General features: G+C 33.6%; 1 protein-coding gene across 11 annotated transcripts in view; it reads left to right on the top strand.

The window, feature by feature from the left end:
• The window catches only part of DIAPH2 (diaphanous related formin 2), a 939,022-nt gene that overhangs the window by 242,876 nt on the left and 679,669 nt on the right, over positions 1–16,477 (top strand). The gene's annotated exons all lie outside the window — the stretch shown is intronic.

Raw genomic sequence — 16,477 nt, 5'->3', positions numbered from 1 at the left:
ATTGTAATAATTATGTATAGTGCCAAGTGGGTACTAGACTAATTGAGGGGAATCCCTTTGTAAATTATATAAATGTCTAAACACTGTGCTGTCTACCTGAAACGAATATGAAATAATATTGAATGCCAACTATAATTGAAAAATTTAAAAAAATAAAAACATTAAAAAATTATTTTCTTTCTGTAGAAGGAAAACAAGGGATTTGTGAGCCAGAGATACATGCCATTGTTTAATTATAAGTCACTAATTGTAGAGAGAAATTGTGACAGTGTATCTTCAGCCTTCTAAATGAGTAGACTTCAGAATGGCTTTATCTTGAGGTATTGGTGATCACGTAGTGATTGTACTGTTTCTACTACTAGCATCATCACTACTAATAACAATAGTAAGAATCATAATAATAACAATAATAGGAATAATATCACATTTATTAAGCCTTTACTCTGTCCTAAGCATTGTGATAAACATTTTAAATCCATATCTCATTTAGTCCTCACACCTACCCTAGATACTATTATTATTGTTTTATAGGTAAAGAAATTTAGGCTATGGGAGATTGATTAAGCAATATGTCTTGTTTCCATAGCTAGTAAGTGGCAAAGCTGAAGTTTGAAACCAGGATTGTTCTTAATCACTATGTTACAACTATTTCCTACATTATAACAATGACTTTTAATGACTTTTATGCCCTTAGTAATTTGTGTATTTTGTTGCAGTTAAGTGGTCCATTTTTAATGCTATAGTTTCGTATATGTTACATTAGCTTGTGAAAGGTATAATCCTGTTATCCTAATACTGAAGACAGTTCTTTGTTGCTTAAACTGCAGCTAGAAAATACATTTATGGAAGGGAATAGGGTTATTTTTTCTGTGAGTAAGATTTTTTTTTTAGCAATTGTCCAAATAGAATCTATCAATTTTAGAGCATTGCTTTAACTTGGAGTCTATTTCTTCTAATAATGAATGAAAGAATATGGTCTTCATGTCATTAAGCATTTGGTAAAGATATATTAATATACATAGGCTCCATAAAGTAATGTAATCAGTTTTTCTTGGGGATCCTTTGAGGTTAGCTTCATAACATTATAGATACCTTGTGTTATTTTAATATGATACTTTTTTAGCTGTGAGCTAGTGAGACTGTCTCTCCCCGATTCAGTAATTTTTGCTAATAAACATATTGATTAGGCACAAGAACAGGTGTTCAGGTAATAACATTTATAATTTACAAAGATATTTACTTACATTTAGTATTATTATTCTAGCTAAATTAGTTTTGTTTTGCCAAATAGAAATTATTTACATTGATATCCAGTGGATAATTTTAGCACAGCTATGTAAAACTACAAAGGGGTGTGTTTTGTTCCAACTGTATATTTATGGCAGTTGAAACCAGTTCTAGACTATATCTTGCATGATATAAGAAGTAATACCAAGAGATTTCTCTGATTTGTTTAAGAAATATATTTAATTTAGAGAAATTTAAATTTGGTAGCTTTGCTGAGGCATTATGTATAAGTTTAGTCGATTAGTCCTTGTTGGTGAGAGTAAATTTAATGCTTTCTTTTTAATAGATTATTCAGTAATATCTGGTTGTTACTTAATTTTCCCTAATTTTAAACTATGCTTTTCGATATTATTATATAATTATTATTTTAAGACTTTGCAGCTTCTCTCTAAACACACCTTCCCCAGTTCTTCATTTGGCCTCTCTTTAGATGACACTTATATCAGAATGCAGTCTTCACAATATATTATAATTGTCGTCATTACTTTGTGTCCCCAGTCAGACACTGAACTTCTTGCAGGCAGGAAGAAGTATTTCCATTTTGTTTATTATCGTTTCCCAGCAAGTGCCACAGTTTCTGGCAAGTATTAGTGTGTTCAAGAAACACACAAATAAATGAATGACAGTTATGTGTACTTAGTTTCATAGTACCAAGGCAAATAAAATAAAGTATGGATGCTAACCCTGAATTTAGGCACATAATAGGAAATGTGTGTATTTGTTGGATTGTGAATAATACAATATATTACAATAATACTACGACATTATCAATATTTAAGATATCTACAACACATGAGTATGTGTGTGTATATATATGAATATATGATAGACTCTGTCTTTTGAAAATCCTGCTTATAACAGATAAATACTAGAAATCACATAGTTCTTTCTGGCTATGGTGGTTTGTTAAAGTTAATTTGCCCATTTAAGTTACTATGATTTAATAATTCACTTCATTTAGGGATGGATATAGGATATATATAGATATATAAGTCTTACCACAGATTTTGTTAAAATTTTCAAAGATGAAAACTAGATTTTTTTTTAGTAGTGACCTTTGCTTGATTTAGCCAATAAAGTTTTAAAATGTAGGGTTGCTCCAGTTAAATACAGTTTTAGTGTGCTGAAGTAAATATCTATTTCCTGATGTTTTGTTTGACCCTTGAAGAAATTAAATGGTTAATTTCTTCTTGTCGCTATTGAACACCTATAAAATCAATAATGATCAGTAAAACAAAAACTGTCAATAGGAGTTTTGTGAGAATGAAGATAGCTAATATCACAGACTCATAACAAAACTGACAATTTTAACAATCACAAGTATTAATATTTGTTCTGTACTTACTATATGCCAGGTACTTCAAGTGTTTTACGTGGATTATTTCATTTAACCTTTTTCTGTGCTGTAGGTACTTTTATTGTGGCCATTTTACAGATGAGCAAAGTAGAGCTGGAAATCAAGCTCAAGCAGAATGATTTCACAACCTGTGTGCTTTGCCACTTTACTATGTTTAGTGTATGAACAAAGACATGGAAATAGGATGCATTAGAACAAGTCTGAATCCACGACCTGTACTTTTGAACACTACTGCATCTCTCTCTAGTGTGACTATGTCTATTACAGCTCTATTTTCAAAAATCTCAGTTCAAGACCCACTTATCTGTCTCACAGGGTAGGGGTAGGCTACTTATATACAATCTTGTCTTTTGAAGTACCTTATTCTTGCCTACCCAATCTTACCTGGCTTATGTAGAGTATAATGTATTTATATTAATTGGACCCAGTAAAAATATACTCATAAAGTGATAGAATTGAATGAATCAATTTTCTCACTAAGTAATTGTTTACAGTGTGTTGAAAAACACATCTCTCAATATAAAACCGATCTAGAACAGGTGGAAATATATTGAAGTTACTAGCATTCCTTAGCTAAGTTCTCCACGCTTGGGTGGTCTGCCTTTGGTTTATCCATGGTCAAATATTAATACTAGTCTGATTTCACCCTGCCTCCCAAACACTATTTCTTCATGCTCTTTGTCATTTGTTGATAGGGGCTTAAGGATCATACTTTTAATTTAAATTAATTTCATAGGAAGCTAAACAAACTATGCGATGCGTTCAGATGGCAAATATAACTCCTGAATTATCAATATTCCCTCCATGTGAATGGTTTACTGACAGTTGACTGTGTCTGGCTTTGTGTGATAAGAATAGACCGATAACATGCTCCTGGCAATGTCTGAGAAATGTATTAGTGCCTAGCATGTAACTTTTTTTAATAGAAGGCAACAAAAGTGACTATTCTGTCACATGTGATGCTATTAGGATATTTGTAATTTTCTTTGAAAAGAGAAGCTGCTGTGATTAGGTACCTTTTATTCTATTAACAGCAATAAGAAAGATGCTATCACTGCTCTCCTAGGTTTGACTTGCTATTTGCTTTTGCGTTACGAATCAGGTCACATTCTTGTTCATTACTGGCATTTTTATTCTATTTCACATGCTTTTGTTTCCTCAGTGCTGACGATTTAAGAATTTTAATAATTTATTGTATATTGAATGTCAATATATGTATCTACATGATAGATCAGATTATGGTTCTAAAATCCTTTTATCATTGTTTATAGACATTCATTTTATTAATAATATTATTATTTGGCATTACACAGTTTCTCAATCCATTTCAGGGCATAAACTGTACACATATAAAGATAAAGTCATAGGAAATTAATTTCTTGATTCAAAACAGGATTTAGGGACACAAATCTAGCCCTTTTTGAATATTTCAGACTAAGGCATAATTTAGCTAAGGGATCCCTTTAGAATTTAAAATTCCTTAAAAATTTAGAATTCTTTACCTTTTCCTGAGATGACTTCTGACCAGCTGTATTCTTTTTCAAGTTCACTTATATATACCCTATGAAAGCAGTGAGATTTTTCATATTTTCTGCTTGAAATTTATTTGGTCTGCTAATATCGGTCATCCTTATATAAAGATGATACTACCCACCATAATTAATAGGGCATGATACTGTTTTTGATTTCCAGTAGTAGGGATTTTTTGTAATTGATAATTTAATCTATTTTTGCCTAATGCTTCTTGTGACCAGTGGTGCACATTTATGATGACATCAGGTTAGGGGTATAGTTTGTGTCCGTGTTACAGAATCAAGGTATTTGATTCAGGAAGCATCGACCTAATGACTTTGATGTGTTTTTTTAGCCAATTTAAACATTTGGACATAGGTAGATATATATGATGACAAAGATAACTGTCAGCTGTTTAAAACAGCCTTTTCCATAGTAGATATGAACTCAATAGTATTTGTTTCTACAATATCAGTGCCTGAGAACAGCTTCCTATTATAGGGCTCCAAATTGTTTAATATTTCAGACTTTTTAAAGTGCTTTGAAACTTAGTACCTTACCAGATCAGGATATAAAAATATACCATTAATCTTATAGAAGAAAAAAGGCAAGTCAACAAATTCTTAATTTTGCTATTTTCAGGGACATAACTGGATATATTTTAACTATGCTTTACTGAGAGAAATAGTCTTTGTACAAAGCCTCTTCATTATTATCCTAATATTATGGTATCATTTTCACTTTGTTTCAATGATAGCCTATATTTCTTTATACCTCCAGAGACATTAAAGCAATTATTATTATCAGCTCTCTTAGATTTAATGTTTTTCAAAATACCATTGTAAGTATTTTTGGTAAGCAGATTATTTTTGGGCTTCAACATTTATATATTTTATAACATTTGCTTGAGAATTATTAACAATAAATAAGTTTAATTAGTTAGACTAGACTCTAGTTAGGACCTATTAAAATAGTGGTCCTCAGACTTTGCTCTGATTTTTATGAGTGTTAGAAGTAGCTATATGGGTAATCTTTTTTAATAATTTAGTATTTGTGTGATGTATGTAGCAGCTCTTAGTTGTTTGCTTTAATAGAGTAGAATTAATGTATGGAACATTTGAGGATATATGTAGAAGGTAAAGACAATTATAGTAGTCCTCCCTTATCTATGATTTTGCTTTCCACAGTTTTAGTTACCTTCAGTCAACCATGCTCTGAAATATTAAAGGGAAAATTTTAGAAATAAACAATTCATAAGTTTTAAACTGTGCGCTGCTCTGAGTAGCCTGACGAAACCTCGTGCTGTTCTGCTTTGTCTAGCTTCGTCTCACTGTGAACGTGAATCTCCCATTGTCCAAATCTACATACATATTAGTCTCTCAGTAGCCCTCTTGGTTATTAGATCAACTATCATGGTATCACAGTGCTTGTGTTCAAGTGATCCTTATTTTACTTAATAACGTCACATTCATGTAACTTTTATTACAGTGTATTATTAAAATTGCTCTATTTTATTATTGGTTACTGTTGATTTTTTACTGTGCCTACTTTATAAATTGATGTTATCATAGATATGTATGCATACTAAAAAACATATAGGGTTTGGTACCACCCGCAGTTTCAGGCATCCACTGGGAGTCTTGGAATCTATCCCCCATGAATAAAGGGAGACTACTCTAAATGTTTTCATAGTAGTCTTTTCTTGTATTTCAGTGTCCTTAACTCAGGCCTATTTGTGTCCTCTTGGACAAAGAATAAGAAACAAAAGAAGCAGTGAAAACAACCTTCATATGGCCAGATCTACTAGGGCTTGTTTAAAGATTTTTTTCCAAGATAATCTTAAATTTTTGTTAGAGAGGAAATGGACTCTTGACCTGTGGGAAACATGCTTTATAGGTACTCTCTCATGCCCTAAGATTCCTGGGCCATACATTGTAGAAAATCCTGTACTGCTATTGAATTCCTTCATGTTCGTAAGAATTACAATGGTTTTATAATGCGTGAGGTGTTATTTAAGTTGTAAGACTCTCTGTTTGTAGATTGTCTTAGTTTCTCCATTTCCATATTTTCTCTCTTGCAGCAACAGCAATATTGTTGGTAAGAGTCGAACAAACACCTTAGGATTGATGTGGTTAGAGTTACAATAAATACATGCAAAATGAAATCATTGATAAACTGTGCTAGATTTAGTTTGGTCTGTGAGCATTCTGTTGGCTGGTCATTGAGGGTGCTCTACATTCCTTAGCTGCTAAGCAGTTGACCACCAGGAAGATACATATGAAGTGGAAATCCAGCATTTATGTAATCGGAGAATGGATATAGAGACATAAAAGAGTTGACTTATAAAGCATTTGTTACATACCACACAATGTTCTGAACGTTTTACATGTATTAAATCATTTAATTCTCATGAAGGAAAACCTATGAGATAATATTATTATCTCCAGTTCTAAAGATGAAATAACTGGGTCACAGGGAGATTAGATGACTTGTCCAAAGGTCACAAGGATAGTAGACATCAAAGCTGAGTTTAACCCAGTGCTTTTAATTACTATACAAACTGCCAGGTTCCAGGTCATTTACATGGTATCAATTAATATAGTTAGTAATCTGGGTTCATTTATTTACGAAGTATATATCGTAGAAACCGTAGTCCTGTTCCACAGGCCCGATACATGCCTAGGCAGGTTTGGCGTTTATCTGGGAAGCTAGAATGGGGGTGACAGCAGTGAAAAAAATTAGTTTGATTCAGTGATATACTCTGGCTGTGGGAGAGTTCTCAGACTTATCCACATTTCTATTTGAGTTGCTTTTGAGTCTGAACAATATTTTATTCATTCTTGGAATCTAACTGTACTGATTTTAGAATCAAATTTTGAAAGTGACACTTGCAATTTGGGAAGGAAATGAAAAACTTTAACAGAAGTTGCTGTGGTTATTTTAACCCCTCTGATTGTGTGTTAATTCTTACCAAAAAGTCTTTTCTATTGAAATTGCTGTCGGAAGTGTTTCAGAGTTCCTTTACTAGGAAATGCTATCAGACATTTTGTTAGTTTATTTCACTATTATATTAAAAACTGAGGATTCTAAACCGATATCACTATGTCTTGCTATTGTTGTGTGTGTGTGTGTGTGCGTGCATGTGTGTGTGTACAGATCATCATCCTCTACCATCCACCTTTACTAAAAGGAGGATCCATATGGTGTTAGATTCTGTCAGTTGTGTTTTTCTACCTTCTTGGAGGCCTCCAGTTCATGTGACTCATAGAAATGCTGTAATCTAAATACCTAAATTACTCTTCACACCTGTAATGCAAATATTAACACTTTCCTAAGTGTGGATTTTGAGTTCTAAGGTCATTTCCAAACGTCTACTAGAAGGTGACAGTGTGTAGTAGTTGCAGGCATGACAGCATGCTTCTTTGACTGAAAAGAATCAATATGTCAACCTACCAGCGTATATATTTTTTATACTATTTCAAATAGATTGCTTTAAAAAAGTTATTGAAAATGTATAAATCATTTAAAAGTTTGCAAAAAGCTTAATTTTATAACAATTTGTGTCATATTACTTATTAAATAGAAGTCATGCTGTTATTACTTTTTGTATGAAAAGCACCTGATCATTTATAAGAATCATTCTATTTAATGCTCATCAGTACTAGTTTATTAATATGTTTGGTATCCATAGGCATTCCCTTTGAATTTTCTGCACTTTCCAATTGTGAATTAAGGCCAGCTAACAGGGTTTACATAAAATACTTTATTTTATTATTTTTATTTTTTTTACATAAAATATTTTAAATTTTAATCTTCAGAAGAGGTTATTAAATGGGCTCTGAGGCATGATGATATTAATAACATGTGCATTTGCAGAATATTAATAGTTACACATTATGAATAATCGAATCTATCAATAATTACGTAGATTCAGGTTGCTTTGAATATTTCTGAACAAATTTTAGCCTAAACATTACCATTACGGAAATTTACCTTGGAATCAAGCAACTTTTTCATGAAGAAAATAAGAGTTTCTAGGACATTGGAGTTTGTGGAATGGCTGCTTATAGAACATTAGTATTTTACTTATCTTATTAAAATTTATCATTGTGATGTTTGGAGAGGAAATGAAAGCATGCCCTGCTTTGTTACTTATATTATGTATATCTGCATAATAAAAAATATAAAACAAGGAATGGATGCATTAATGCCTTCATTCTTAAGGATGCATACCCTGGAATTTATAGAATTAAAGCAACCTATTTCCCTTACCATATAGGTGTGGGCAACTGGGGTATATGTAATATTAGACAGCTTTTTGCCAGTCAAAAAAGACAATATTTTACTGCACTAATAGCTTTTAGTGAAGGCTCCAGCTATGGGTTAAACCATCTAATAGGTTTAATATATTAACGTTCTAACCATTGTACAGAAGTTGCTTGTATGGACAATACATTTCCCAAGAGATATTTGATGCTAATCTCCATTAGTAAGCAGTGACTGGAGATTTTTTCGAGAATAAATTTTAATGAAAGAGGAAGTATTTTTTTATAAACCTTGCAGGTACTATCATAAGTCTGAATTCAGTGCAGCTAAACTTTGTAAAATAGTCCCCCTTCTGCCTTTTTCCATCAGACATGCACATCTCCCTTTTCTCAGTGGACCCAAATACCTGTATCATCAACACAGTGAAACAGTCACATTTCACAAATCTTGCATCAACTAATGCTTGGGTCTTGGGAGCTACATTTCTGTGTATAGATATTAATAAGTAATGCTGGCCTACAAAAGAGACTAATTTACTGTAGAACTGAGATAACAGCATTATTCTAGCAATTCTTCTAAGCTGCCATTGAGGTTGTCCTCCTTGTCTCATTTGCTCATTCAACAAATATTTATTCTATTTCTATCATATGCTGTACAGTACTAGTTTTCACAGAATGCTTATTGCTCCATTAGGCCTGTGACCATGGTATGAGTAAATGTGAATTCTCACTGGTGGAAAGGGATTTTGCTTATCTTGTTTTACTCTGACAGCATCCCTGTATGTCTGTACTTTAGGCCATGCTTGCTTATTTAGACTGAAGATAACTATTTCTTCTACCTTCAAGAATTTTCTAGGATCCCAACTAATTTGTTGTTGTTTAGACACACTGTTGTGTGTTAACTGAACCACTATATGCAATGATGGAAAGTATTTTCTAGAGACCTTCTACTTAGCTATTCTTTTATTTCTGCCCCATTTTTTTCTGAGTACTCTTGTTGCTTCCTACCACTCAGTATAATCAGAAAGTTCCAGTAGACTTTGGAGTGGACATATATTTTGAAACACGGAAATGGGAGTAGAGAAGACAGCAATTAGAGTATCCAATGAAAGGGAAACTAAGATTGTGATAATGACTGGTAGGGGTGGTATAATGTGCTAGCCACTTCACTAGGCATTTGCTTTATAAAATTAGTAATGATTTTTTTTTTTGAGAGAACTGGTATATTTTCCCAGAAGTTTATTTTATTTTTTTTATTTTCAAGAAGTATGTAATAAACAATATAGAAACTCTGAGTCTCCTAATAGTAATCGGTAAATTTATTTTCTATATATTCTTATATTTACAAATATATATGTTAAGCACCTACTCTGTGCTAGATGCTAGTCTAGGCCTTGGGCTGAGAGAGGATACAGCTGTAATTAAGGTAGATGTGATCTTGACTCTCTTAGAATTTACAGTCTAACAGAAAAGATATAATGATAACATGTAATTAAATTAATATGAATTTCAGATAGCATTCAGTATTCTAAAAAAGATAAAATACAGTAATATAATAGAGAATTATTTAGGTGGAGGAGTACATGTGATGGTTATAGAAAGTAATTTTAAAAGCATATGAATTTGGGAATTTAAAACACATAACTTCAGAAGCAGAGGCCAACAGAACTTAATGGGTTGAGTGCAAGGGATAAGAAAAACACAGGAACATAAGTGATCACTTTTAGGTGTGGAGCTTGAGCAAATAAAGGGTGTCCAATAAATATCCCATTCTAGCCACTGAATCAGAAAAGGCTGAGGGCAATAGTGTTAATAGAAAAAGTGGCGAGAGGATTAAAACAGTGTGATAATCCAGATAAAACCATCTTTGGATGTACTATGCTGATATTTCCAAAGGTAGGAAGTACAGTGCAGCTTGATTTTGTTCAGTGTTGATGGATGGAAATAAAATGTATTGCTTTAACATTAACCTTTGCTTCAACTCTAGAGGTTTGTACCTCTTTCAATTTGACAACCTTTACTTTTTTCTATGTTAAACTGTTTGATCAAATGGGCACTGCACCTCTAAGTGTTTCTTTCGATTTACTCTAGGCTGGGGTCATACTATGTACTAGGTGTGAATTAATTATGAAGTGACCAATTTTGCTCTGCTGAAGAGGGAATTTTATTCTCAGTCCAACTAAATCTGTGATCTAAGACATATCTTTACATTCTTTGTGTGCTTCAGGGGCACTGAAATGGTACTAATAAAAACCCCATCAAGTTCAGAAAGAAATGTAGGTCATTTCTTTTGGATCTTCTTCTAAATGGCTTGAAGCACATATTCCAAGTCCTCTTTCCAGATAGAAATAATACCTATCTAGGATTAAATATCCTATCTAGGATATTTTTAAAGGTTATGTATTATCTTGTTCCAGGAGTTGAAGGTAAAATTAGCATGTATTAATGGAGAATTGACAAAATAGATTATACATATGTGACAATCTTCGTGTAAATTTTGAAGTATACTCTTAATGTAGCTGTATTACTATTTGTGATAGATACCAAAGAGCCCTCTCACTCATTTCTTGGTGCTCCATGTTTAAGCATCCTATAGAAATTAGTAGAATTAATAAAGCAATTGTGATTATCGATTATTTCTTCATCTTTTAATAGCCCAGAAAACTGAGCACCAAATCTGAATTCTCAGTGTGTTGGTTTAACTTTTCAACTTTATCCATAACTATTGATATATCTTCAATTTTGTAATTTTTTACTTAATTTCAGTTTAGCAGAGAAGTATTTTAGCACTAGTATAACTTCATTTGTGAAAGCATTGCAGAATTGCATTTAGAAAATAACGTAACTTCTCTGTATGATATTTTCAAATAGCATTCTAGTGCATGTGGAAAGTATAATGCAATTGAGATATGCTAACCTGCATCTAAAATAGCTTAGTTTATTTGATTAGTGAACCCCAAAGAAATTATTTTGGAGGGCCTCTGGAAAGTATGTAAGCAAGTTTCAAACCAATTCTTTTAGGTAACTGATCTTTTTTTCGGTTTCCAATGTCTGTTTATCACTTGACATGTTGAATTAGTAATGTGTAAAAGGAACCACACAATTCTAAGAGTTGTTTTTTGTTTTCTAGAAATGGTGTCATAATGGAGATTTTAAAACATACGTATAGTCATGTATGTGCATATGTATGTAGGAGGGTAACCAACATGTTTTAGTCTTATGTAAGTTGCACACACTAACACATCCTTAAACTGATATACTTGTCTACATTTCGATGTAAAACCTCAGTTGTTCATGCATACCCAAGGCTAATGTGAATTCTGGTTTGCTAGGTAATTCTTCCCTCATAACAAAGAAAGACCAAGCTCAACCTGGGGAGAGTAAAAAAACTAAGCAGTAGAAAAAGTGAATTTGTGCCAGGTTTGGAAGACCCCATCTTTCCATTTCTGTGTTCCAAAAAAGTTCTTTCTAGGGACATGGTACTGAAAGACCAGGACTTCCGTTATGGTTGTTCATTGCACAAGGCTTTCTTATCAAGCATCTGCCTTTGGGCTGCAGTTTGGCACAGACTCTATTTGCCAGACTGTGTACCCAAGGTCTTCATCTAAACAGAGGAACTGTCCTCTAATTTGCACAACAGCGTCATAGGTCTAGAGACAGCCCGGGCAGGCCATGTGATGGGCAGCCACTGCACGTGACTCTACTGGCCTTCACTCCTCAAACTCCCCTCGAACGGTTTCTGTAGTGCTTCCTACTCTATGCTGCTCCATTCTTTCCTCTTCTCCACCTTTCTTTTGTTAGCAGGAAGTTAATTCCACTCTCGGTGCTTAACAATTTCTCTTTATTGGAAATAAAGCAAATGTTACCTTGGAGAATTATATTTTCTATGATTATGTCAATATCATTGGGATCTGGAATACATCTCGGCATTATTTTCTTTTCTCAGTACCCCCTTATTTCAAAATGCTGCATCTTTAATTGGAATTTGCATACCTCTTGACCTCTGGGTGGATGATTATAGTCTTGTACCTTAAAACGATAATTCAATTTAAATAAACTCACAAATGGAGGCTGGGGAAGAAGTGATAATAATAATGGCTCACACTTACATAGCATTTACTCTGTGCCAAGCATTGTTATAATTGTCTTACATGCATTAACTGATTTTATCTTCTCAATAACTTTTTGAGATTATTATTATTAGTCCTATTTTATATATGGGGAAATAAGACTCAGAGAAGTTACATAACTTGCCCAAGATAACACAGATAATAAATGGGGGAATGATAAATCAAACCAAGGTATTCTGTTACATAGAATTTTGTACTATGCTGTAATTTATGAATTTGCTAATTGCTTCAATATTGTTTTCCCTTTAATATTTCATCAAGCTCTGCAATAAATCATCATTTAATTTTTCTCGCTATTCACTGGGGATAAAGTAGCATCATATTAGTAACTGTAAGAGGTTTCTGTTTAATCAATGTAGTGCTTTTAGAAGTTAGCTCATTATAAAAACTCCCATTTCCATAATGGTTGACTGGAAGAAACAACTTATGGTATACATGTGAACACATATATAACCAACGGTTTGTTTTCTCTATCTCTAAAGCAGTAGGGTCGTATAAACTTCAGTGTACCTTAAGTGCAGTTACTATGCTTCAACTTATAAGTGTTTCTTTAGAAAGAAGAAATATTCTAAAATACCTAGAATATGGCAATGAAGTAATGAAAATTCCGATCTGTAATATCTTTTCAAAGAGTTGCCCTCTTTGTCTTTTCCCCCTGAAATATATATTTGCATCTCCAGGTGCAAGCATATTAAGACCCACACCTTAACTAAATTTTCATAATTCCTGAGGTTTGCAATGGTCATTGAAAGTTCATAGATATCTGTTTCACAAGTATAGGAGAATATTCTTGATGTGCATACTGTTAGACCACTGTTTTGCCTGAAATGTTAATATGGCAAGTATAGGGAGGTTGGATCCATTTGAACCTATTAAACAAGATTATTGATGATGGTATTTTGACTGGTTAGTTGATATTAAACCTCAGTAGAACTGTCAAAATGTGATTGGATAAAGAGCAATGATAACCAAGATAACAAAAACATACAGTAGACAAGATCTATACTTTCTGTTTTTAACACCAGCCATGTTACTGCCACATTCCTTTTGATACATTGGTACTTGCTCCTAAATAAAAGTATTTTGGGAGGCGATCTAGAACAGAACTTGCCTGACAAAACTCAGGTAATGGGTGACATTTTATAACAATAAGCATATTATATCTCAGACCACCACATTTCTTTCTCCTTCAGGGTTGGGGCATGGTACAGAATGACCTGCCCATTCTCTCCCTGCCAGGTCCCCAAAGAGTAGTTTTCTTGTTCCTTTAATGTTTTGTTAGTGTTTTTGAGTTATCAGGCAATCTGATTTTGCTCTGTATTTTGTACATCTGTAGTAATGTACATGTGATGGTCGTAATTGGTTACAGCTCAGGGAATGGGATTGGGTAGTGATATGACCGATGCATACAAGCAGAATTAATGAGGGCGACTTATGTGGAAGGTAGTACAAGGGTAGAACACTGGGACTCTAGGTTAGGAATCAGAAAAGAGGTCTAGAAATTTACTCTTCATAGAATAGATGTTGGGAAGAAGATCTAGAGCAGAATTTGCCCTGACAAAATTCAGTTAATGATGATGTTCATATCATGACTGCTTGCACATTATGCAGTTATTCCTGTGCTAGCAGCGGCTCTACTATGTTCTTTCGCTCTCCAAAGACGTTACAATGCAAGTTACAATGACTTTCTTATAGAGAAAACATAGAATCTATTTTTAAATGACTCACAAATTTCAATAAAGTATTTATAAAAGTAGAATATTTTTGCATTTTACCTTGGAACTGATGCTATCACACCAGTGTGATGATACACTATATTTGTAGTCTGCTAGAGGGCATCCCATGCTAATCCAGAGGGAGAAACACCTCCTGTTATAGGTTTATTGGTGAATAAATAGGTCAATATCTTGGCTCTTTGGGAGAGAGTATTGTAACTCATGCAATCATGTTCTTGGTAGTTAGGTATACTGAGATGAACAAGATATGGTTTACATCCTTAAGGAGCTTATTATTTTTCAAAAGAAAGGCAGGCAGGTAAAGTATCTGCTATACATAAAGTAATTACTATAATGCAATGTGATAACTGCTATAAAGTACCATGAAAGAATAATATTCTTATTACTGAAGAATAATTAAAGATGAATCCAGATGTTTTCAGAGAAAAAAAATGTGAATTGGAACATGAGGCATAAGTAATTATTTTTCCAAAAAGAGAAGGGTATTTTAAGGCAGATGAAATTGTGTAAACAAGGGTAGGTATGATAAAGCATCATATGTTGGGGAGTAAGGTATAAAATGTTTGGTTGGAAAATGTGGTGTGACGGATAGGAGGGAGATGACAGATTGGAATCTGTTAGTAAAGGACCTTTTTACTATGACCTGTGGTTAACTTTTAATGGATTTTTAATTAGGGTTTTGTGATGGTACTATCAGATTGCTTTTCAGAATGGAAAGTGAAAGATTGATGGGAGAGCATTTAGGAGGCTATTTAGTAATAGCCTAATTGAGAGATTTTGATGACTTGAACTAAGGCAGTGGCTGTGGGTATGTAAAAGAGGGAGCTAAATATTGAAAAGTAAAATTAGCAGTTATTAATGGCATTAAATTAGGAGAGAGACAGGGAAGAAGGCAGAAAGAGAAGTCTAATATATTTCCCATGTGGTAGATGATTGTGCCATTTACTAAGATGGTGAAGAACTTACTGAGATAGGAAAATCAAAAGTCAGGTTTCAGACCTACTAAGTTTGAGATATAAGATAGTTAAGTGACTATATCCTATAGACAGTTATATATAGAAAATTGGAGCTCATAAGAATATCTGGGTTTGAGAGAGAAATTGAGGGTTCATCTACATATATGTAGTATTTAATACCATGAGAATGGATGAGCCTACTGAAGGGGACCAAAGTTTTGTCACCCTAAAACTGCCTTTTAGGACATTGATTTTAAGCTGGTTATTAAGAAACAAACAACTCAGAAAGAACCTTTGACCCTCCCCCTTTCCTGCCTAAGAGATTCAGATGGAAAGTCCTGCTCCAGGAAGGAAATTTTAGCATATTCACCTTAGTTTAATTCGAATTGAGTATGGTGGATGGGAGGGCCTGGTGGCCGGATCACCCAGTTGTCTCATTGTTTCTGAGTTACATAGCAGGAATTTGCCACCCTCAACTATCTGCAAATTGCCCATTTAAGTCTAAGACCCCTGTCCTCCCTTTTTTATTTTGTCCAAAATATCGTACATACCCAATGTTGTCTCACTGTCTTCGGAATTTTCATGCTTATGTGAATTGCCTGTGAACATGTATTAAAATTTGATTTTTTTCCTGCTAACGTGCTATATGTTGTTTGAATTATTAGCATGGCTAGAAGAACTTAGAAGGTAGGAGGAAAAGTATATATATTTTTTTAGCTCCCATATTCCCTGAAGAAGAATTGTAGAGACAGGAAAAAAGAGGGCCCAGGATTAATCCCTGAGGAACACCAACATTTCAAGGGCCAATGGAAGAAGTGAGCCAGCAAATGAAATGTCAACAAAAGAAGTAGCAAAACAAAGAAAATGTGTTATCACAAAAGTAAAGAGAGAAAAATATTTTAGGAAGAAAGAAGGGACTAGTTTAATCATATAGAATATTGCTGAGAAGTTAAGTTAGATGAGGTCAACAAAAATTCTTTTGGCAGCATGAAGAGTGTTAGTGACCTTAGCATAAGCACTTTTCTGAGGGTTGATGTGGCCAGAAGCCAGATCAGAATTCTTTGGAGTTTAGAACTATCGGAGGTACCTGGGGTTCCAGTCATTGAGGTAATACAGAAGGAATATAAGCTTCGGTAAGAGAAAGAAGGAATGAACGGTGGATCCTGTTGAGTATGATACTCAGGTGGAGATGTTCAGTGACAGGAAAAGCATGTGGTCTGGAACTCACAAGAGC

Source organism: Pteropus medius, unplaced genomic scaffold (assembly GCF_902729225.1).
Source record: "Pteropus medius unplaced genomic scaffold, Ma_sr-lr_union100, whole genome shotgun sequence".
In the NCBI taxonomy this organism is placed as follows: Eukaryota; Metazoa; Chordata; class Mammalia; order Chiroptera; family Pteropodidae; genus Pteropus; species Pteropus medius.
The sequence above is the reverse complement of the archived record's forward strand: the minus strand, read 5'-3'. Positions and strand labels throughout refer to the sequence as shown.